The sequence below is a fragment of the Penaeus monodon genome, chromosome 40 (assembly GCF_015228065.2).
Source record: "Penaeus monodon isolate SGIC_2016 chromosome 40, NSTDA_Pmon_1, whole genome shotgun sequence".
NCBI classification, from domain to species: domain Eukaryota; kingdom Metazoa; phylum Arthropoda; class Malacostraca; order Decapoda; family Penaeidae; genus Penaeus; species Penaeus monodon.
In genome coordinates this window covers 10,589,944-10,598,289 of record NC_051425.1, presented here as the reverse complement: position 1 = coordinate 10,598,289, position 8,346 = coordinate 10,589,944, and positions in this window count along the sequence as shown.

Below are 8,346 nucleotides of genomic sequence, written 5' to 3'. Positions count from 1 at the left end.
GGCCCCTTCCCCCTTTTCGGAGGGCCTCGGGGGGTTTGGAACCCCCAAGGGGGTGGATGGGGCCCAGGCCCCCGCGGCGTTACCCTTGATGATGATGTGTGTGTGGGGGTGTGTGGTGTGTGGTTATGTGTGTGTGTGTGTGTGTGTGTTTTGCATGTGTGTATATATATATATACACCATATACGCTCACACAAAATATAAATATAGATGTGCGTATGTATCTGTGTTACACACACAAACCGCACACACACACACACACACACACACGCACACGCACACACCCCACACCACCCCACACACACACACACTATATATTTTTATATATAAATATATATGTATAATATATATATATATGTATAATATATATATATATATATATATAATTGTGTGTGTGGGGTGTGTGGTGTCTGCGTGTACATGTATAAATATATATATATGTATATATATATATATATATATATATATATATGTATATTTTAATGTGATAAAATATATATATATATATATATATATATATATATATATACGCAAAAAAACACACACACACACATAACACACACAACCCCCACCCCACACACACACACACACACACACCACACACACCACACACACACACACGCAAGCACACCACACACCCCACACACACACACACACACACACACACACATATATTAATAATAAAATATATATAATATATATATATATATATATATATGCCTATATATATATCTGTGTGTGTGTGTGTGTCTGCGTGTATATATATATATATAAATATATATAAAATAATTTTATATATATAATGTATATATAAAATAAAATTTATATATACATATATATATAATATATATAATATATATATATAAATTATATAAAATATTATATATATTATTATTTTATATATATATTATTATAATATATATATATATATATATATATATATATATTTTTAATATTATATACATAACATATTACATACATATACACGCAGACACACACACACACACAGATATATATATAGGCATATATATATATATATATACATATGTATGTATATATATATGTGTGTGGTGTGTGTGTGTGTGTGTGTGTGTGTGTGTGGTGTGTGTGTGTGTGTGTGTGTGTGTGTGTGTGCTTGCGTGTGTGTGTGTGTGTGTGTGTGTGTGTGTGTGTATATAATATATATCACATATATATATATACATATATATATATATATATATATATATATATATATATATATTATATATATATACACACATTCATATACGCTCACACATACATATAAATATAGATGTGTGTATGTATCTGTGGTACACACACGCACGCACACACATACACACACACACACACACACACAAACACACACGCACGCACACACACACACACACACACACACACACACACACACACACACACACACACACACACACACACACACATATGTATATATATATATATATATATATATATATATATATATATATATATATATGTATATATATATACCTCTCGACTGTCACTATGGCATTCCACTACTTCTTTCCAGAAAAGACACTCAGCACACACCCGTCAGACCTGCCCTGGACCACGGGCCATATCAAACGCCTCAGTAGAGAAATCAAGCCTCCCACTCCCACATCACCTACAAATCAGTCCACAACACAGTCATCAGGGAAATAAAAACAACCAAGAAGACCTTCTACCACAATAAACTACAACACCTGCAACCCAGCCAATGGTACGGGAAAGATTTGGAGCTGTACGACCTTGCAAATCGGCCGTGCATATTTCCATCTACCAGCAACCTCAGCCCAGTGAAGCAGCAGAGATTCTCATTGACCCCTTCCCCTCAATTTGTCAGCAGCTACCCCCTAGACACCACCCGACTCCCCGCCTACTTACTGGCCTGCTCACTTGCTCCAACTGTCAACCAGTTTCAGGTGCTTCAGAAACTGGAATAAAATACACGTCAAGAGAGCCACCATACCCTTTGACCTGCCCATGTGCCTCATCAAGGAGTTTGCAATGGAACTTGCCACTCCTCATAGCTCCATAATTAACATCTCACTGCAACAGTCTAAGTGCCCATCACAATGGAAGACCGCCTTTGTCACTGCCATCCTGAAAACCCCAAGCCCCGCCTCATTCGGCAAAGTATGACCTATCGCCATTACTCCGTTGCCCACCTGCTGTGTGAAAGCCTTGCCACCGACTGGGCTTACTAAGACCTCGGGCTCAGCGTTGACAGTCGGCAACATGCGCTCCTCTACCACACACTGCCTCGTCAGCGTCCTTGAATTCGTCCTGGCCTACCTTGACAAGCGCAAATTCTCCATCACTGGGCATCAGGGAGTGCTTCATCCGATGGCTGGCAGACTTTCTCTCTAAGAAGCAACAGGCCGTGCGCGTACAGGGTCTAGATTCCAGTCTCCTGCCACTCGCGTGCAAAGTAGCCCAGGGGACTAGAATGGGCCTGCTGTGCTTTCTCATCATGATTAATGTGCTCCTGGGCACCGAGCATCGTTGGAAAAAACATGGAGGACTCAACCATCGCCGCCGCCTTGACAGTTCCTGCCCTGACCACTCCGCCATCACCCTAACAATCTCCTCATCTGGACCACCGTAAATAACGTCAGTCGTGATTCAAATTTTACTTCACCACCAACCCCACCCCACGCCCATCCTCACGCTGGACAACCATCTGCTCAACGTAATCTGTTCCACCAAGCTGATCGGCCTCACCATTGACGAAAAGCTCTCCTGGACACACATCAGAGACATCATGATGTCTGCCTCGTATAAGCTTCGCATGCTGCGTCGCGTCAAGTACCTTGGTGTCCCACTTCCGGAGCTTTAAAATACCTACATCCTGCCCAAATTGACCTACGTCTCCCCCGCCAGCTGCTCCAACTAGAGAGGGTACAGAAAAGGGCAGCCAAGATCATCGGTCCTGTCTATACCAGCTACGACAGCGCCTTGATTACCCTAGGCCTCACTTCCCTCGCCACTCACTACACCACCTCACTGAAGCAGTTTGGCCTGACTGCTACCACCGGAGCACAATAGCCACTCTAGTTCGACTAGTTAATGGACCGTCCCCTTACCTTTTTAAGAGCACTAGTCCAGCACTTCTAGCTGACCGTACTTGCACTTGCCTTTTGTTATTTTGTTTCTCTCGTTTCTTTTGTTATTATATTTTCTATAGGTTAGTTTTTTTTGTTTTTTGTTGCTTATAGTGTTTATGTATATATATTTTGTCTCTTTACCTTTTTTTTCTATGTATATCTTATCCCTGCTGCATGGATTCAAAAAACCGTTTATTATATCCATTTTATCATCATTAAGATGAAATCCAGGAGGATTTGAAAATTGTTGTCTCATTTTCAATAAATCTAGTGTATATGTGTGTATGCAAAATATATAATACATATATTATATACATACATACATACATACATATATACATATATATATGTGTGTGTGCGTGTGTGTGTGTGTGTGTGTGTGTGTGTGTGTGTGTGTGTGTGTGTGTGTGTGTGTGTGTGTATGTATGTACAGTAGGTATATATATATATAAATATATATATATATATATATATGTATATGTATACACACATATACATATAAATAATATACACACATTGCTCACACACACACGCACACACACACACACACACACACACAACACACAAAACACACACACCACACACACACACCACCACACCCCACACACAAATATCTATCTATCTATATATATATATATATATATATATATATATATATATATATATATATATATAAAAAAAATATGTATATATATGTGTGTGTGTGTTGTGTGCGTGTGTGTGGTGTGTGTGTGTGTGTGTGTATATGTGTGTGTGTGTGTGTGTGTATTTATGTAAAGGTTGCAACTTGATTAATTTCTTAATTTCTGGCCTTGGCCCTCCACCAGTACAACCCTTTGTGGGTCACCTCTGCGTTGTTGCTCAGTTTAACAATTGGTATTAAAAAGAAACACTATTACCATCTAGATTTATTCCCCAAAAATCCTCACACAAAACAAAACACAAATATAAAAATACAAAAAGAAAAAAATAGAAAAACATAAATCGACAAAAAAATTAATCAAGAGACATTAAATGTTTTTTCACTTTGTGACCCATAACCGCTATAGTATTCTTTCTTTTCACATATCACACAAAAAAATCTGAGTGTTGTGGCTTATTCTCATTTTTTCATCTGTTCCTCTCTCCTCACACTCGTGCCTCTCGCCTCGTGCCTCTCGCCTCTCGCCTTTCGCCTCTCGCCTCGTGCCTCTCGCCTCGTGCCTCTCGCCTCTCGCCTCTCGCCTCGTGCCTCTCGCCTTTCGCCTCTCGCCTCTCGCCTCTCGCCTCACGTCTTGCATCTCGCACCTCACGCCTCACTCGTGCGGTCTCGTACGGGCGCGCTTGTGACGTGGCACGGCACTTCTCCACTCCACACCGGAAACCCGAGGATGTTTTAGATACACTTTCGGCTGTTACCCCCTCGGGTGGGTAGGTCTCGTCTGGGCAGCTGTTCGAGTGTGAATGGGACTCACACTGGGGGATTCCCTGACATTCCTAGTAATTTATTTTTTATATCTGGTTTCGTCTTTTTTTTTTTGGTTTTATTTTATTTTCTCGTTACAAAATTTTTTATCATTATGGTCACATTTTCCATTTATCTTCTATTTCTAATTGTTTTATTTTCGGGGGGAAAAATATAAAAAAAAATATATATGCACCAGGCATTCTCTATTCATTCACCCATTCAACATTTTATTTCATACGAATGCACACTTCCTTTCATACGTCACTGCTTCATGGGCTTCATTCACACTTCGACTCGCATTCCCTCATTCACTCCTAGTAGTCACTACGCTTCACGTAGGCTAAGGGTTTTTCAACTGCCCGTTTGACCCTATTTCCGACATTGTCCACTTCTTTCACTCCTTACCCTTTCATATATATATATATATATATATATATTATATATATATATATATTTGTGTGTGTGTGTGTACGTATGATGTATGTGATTCATGTATATATATATATATATATAATATATATATATATATATATATATATATATATATTTATATATATATAAAATATATAATTATATTATATATATATTATATATATATATATAATTATATATATTATATATATATACATGAATACATACATACAATACGTACACACACACACACAAAATATAATATATATATTATAATAAAATATATATATATATATAGGAAAGGGTAAGGAGTAAAAGAAGTGACAATGTCGGTAATATGGGCAAACGACAGTTGAAACCATTAGCCTACGTGTAGCGTTGTGACTATAGGAGTGAATGAGAATGCGAGTCGAAGTGTGAATGAAGCCCCATGAAGCAGTGACGTATGAAAGGAAGTGGCTTTCGTATAAAATTTAAAATGTTTGAATGGGTGAATGAATAGAGAATGCCTGGTGCATATATATTTTTTTTTATATTTTTCCCCCCGAAAATAAAACAATTAGAAATAGAAGAATAAATGGAAAATGTGACCATAACTGATAAATGAAATTATGTGAACGAGAAACTAAAATAACAAAACAAAATAGACAAAACCCAGATATGAAAAAAATTACTAGCGAATGTCCAGGGGAATCCCCCAGTGTGACGTCCCATTCACACTCGAACAGCTGCCCAGGACGAGACCTACCCACCCGAGGGGGTAACTGCCGAAAGTGGTATCTAAAACATCCTCGGGTTTCCGGTGTGGAGTGGAGAAGTGCCGTGCCACGTCACAAGCGCGCCCGTACGAGACCGCACGAGTGAGGCGTGAGGTGCGAGATGCAAGGCGTGAGGCGAGAGGCGAGAGGCGAAAGGCGAGAGGCGAGAGGCACGAGGCGAGAGGCGAGAGGCGAGAGGCACGAGGCGAGAGCGAGGCGAGAGGCACGAGGCGAGAGGCGAGAGGCGAGAGGCGAGAGGCACGAGGCGAGAGGCACGAGTGTGAGGAGAGAGGAACAGATGAAAAAAGTGAGAATAAAGCCACAACACTCAGATATTTTGTGTGATATGTGAAAAGAAAGAATACTATAGCGGTTATGGGTCACAAAGTGAAAGAAAACATTTAATGTCTCTTGATTAATTATTTTGTCGATTTATGTTTTTCTATTTTTTTCTTTTTGTATTTTTATATTTGTGTTTTGTGTGTGTGAGGATTTGGGTAATAAATCTAGATGGTAATAGTGTTTCTTTTTAATACCAATTGTTAAACTGAGCAACAACGCAGAGGTGATCCACAAAGGGTTGTACTGGTGGAGGGCCCAGGCCAGAAATTAAGAAATTAATCAAGTTGCAACCTTTACATAAATACACACACACACACACACACACACACACACACACACACACACACACGCACACACACACACACACATATATATACATATATTTATTTATATATTATATATATATATATATATATATATATATATATATATATATATATAGATAGATAGATATTTGTGTGTGTGTGTGTGTGTGTGTGTGTGTGTGTGTGTGTGTGTGTGTGTGTGTGTGTGTGTGTGTGTGTGTGTGTGTGTGAGCATGTGTGTATATTATTTATATGTATATGTGTGTATACATATACATATATATATATATATATATATTTATATATATATATACCTACTGTACATACATACACACACACACACACACACACACACACACACACACACACACACACACACACACACACACACACGCACACACACATATATATATGTATATATGTATGTATGTATGTATGTATATATATATATGTATGTATATATATGCATACACACATATACACTAGATTTATTGAAAATGAGACAACAATTTTCAAATCCTCCTGGATTTCATCTTAATGATGATAATAATGATAATAATAATCGGTTTATTGAATCTCATGCAGCCAGGGGATGAAGATATACATAGAAATAAAGGTAAAGAGACAAAATATATATACATAAACACATATAAGCAACAAACAACAAAATAAACTAACCTATAGAAAATATAATAACAAAAGAAGCGAGAGAAACAAAATAACAAAAGGCAAGTGCAAGTACAGGTCAGCTAGAAGTGCTGGACTAGTGCTCTTAAAAAGGTAAGGGGACGGTCCATTAACTAGTCGAACTAGAGTGGCTATTGTGCTCCGGTGGTAGCAGTCAGGCCAAACTGCTTCAGTGAGGTGGTGTAGTGAGTGGCGAGGGAAGTGAGGCCTAGGGTAATCAAGGCGCTGTCGTAGCTGGTATAGACAGGACCGATGATCTTGGCTGCCCTTTTCTGTACCCTCTCTAGTTGGAGCAGCTGGCGGGGGAGACGTAGGTCAATTTGGGCAGGATGTAGGTATTTTGAAGCTCCGGAAGTGGGACACCAAGGTACTTGACGCGACGCAGCATGCGAAGCTTATACGAGGCAGACATCATGATGTCTCTGATGTGTGTCCAGGAGAGCTTTTCGTCAATGGTGAGGCCGATCAGCTTGGTGGAACAGATTACGTTGAGCAGATGGTTGTCCAGCGTGAGGATGGGCGTGGGGGTGGGGTTGGTGGTGAAGTCAAATTGAATCACGACTGACGTTATTTACGGTGGTCCAGATGAGGAGATTGTTGAGGGTGATGGCGGAGTGGTCAGGGCAGGAACTGTCAATGGCGGCGGCGATGGTTGAGTCCTCCATGTGTTTCCAACGATGCTCGGTGCCCAGGAGCACATTAATCATGATGAGAAAGCACAGCAGGCCCATTCTAGTCCCCTGGGCTACTTTGCACGCGAGTGGCAGGAGACTGGAATCTAGACCCTGTACGCGCACGGCCTGTTGCTTCTTAGAGAGAAAGTCTGCCAGCCATCGGATGAAGCACTCCCTGATGCCCAGTGATGGAGAATTTGCGCTTGTCAAGGTAGGCCAGGACGAATTCAAGGACGCTGACGAGGCAGTGTGTGGTAGAGGAGCGCATGTTGCCGACTGTCAACGCTGAGCCCGAGGTCTTAGTAAGCCCAGTCGGTGGCAAGGCTTTCACACAGCAGGTGGGCAACGGAGTAATGGCGATAGGTCATACTTTGCCGAATGAGGCGGGGCTTGGGGTTTTCAGGATGGCAGTGACAAAGGCGGTCTTCCATTGTGATGGGCACTTAGACTGTTGCAGTGAGATGTTAATTATGGAGCTATGAGGAGTGGCAAGTTCCATTGCAAACTCCTTGATGAGGCACATGGGCAGGTCAAAGGGTATGGTGGCTCTCTTGACGTGTATTTTATTCCAGTTTCTGAAGCACCTGAAACTGGTT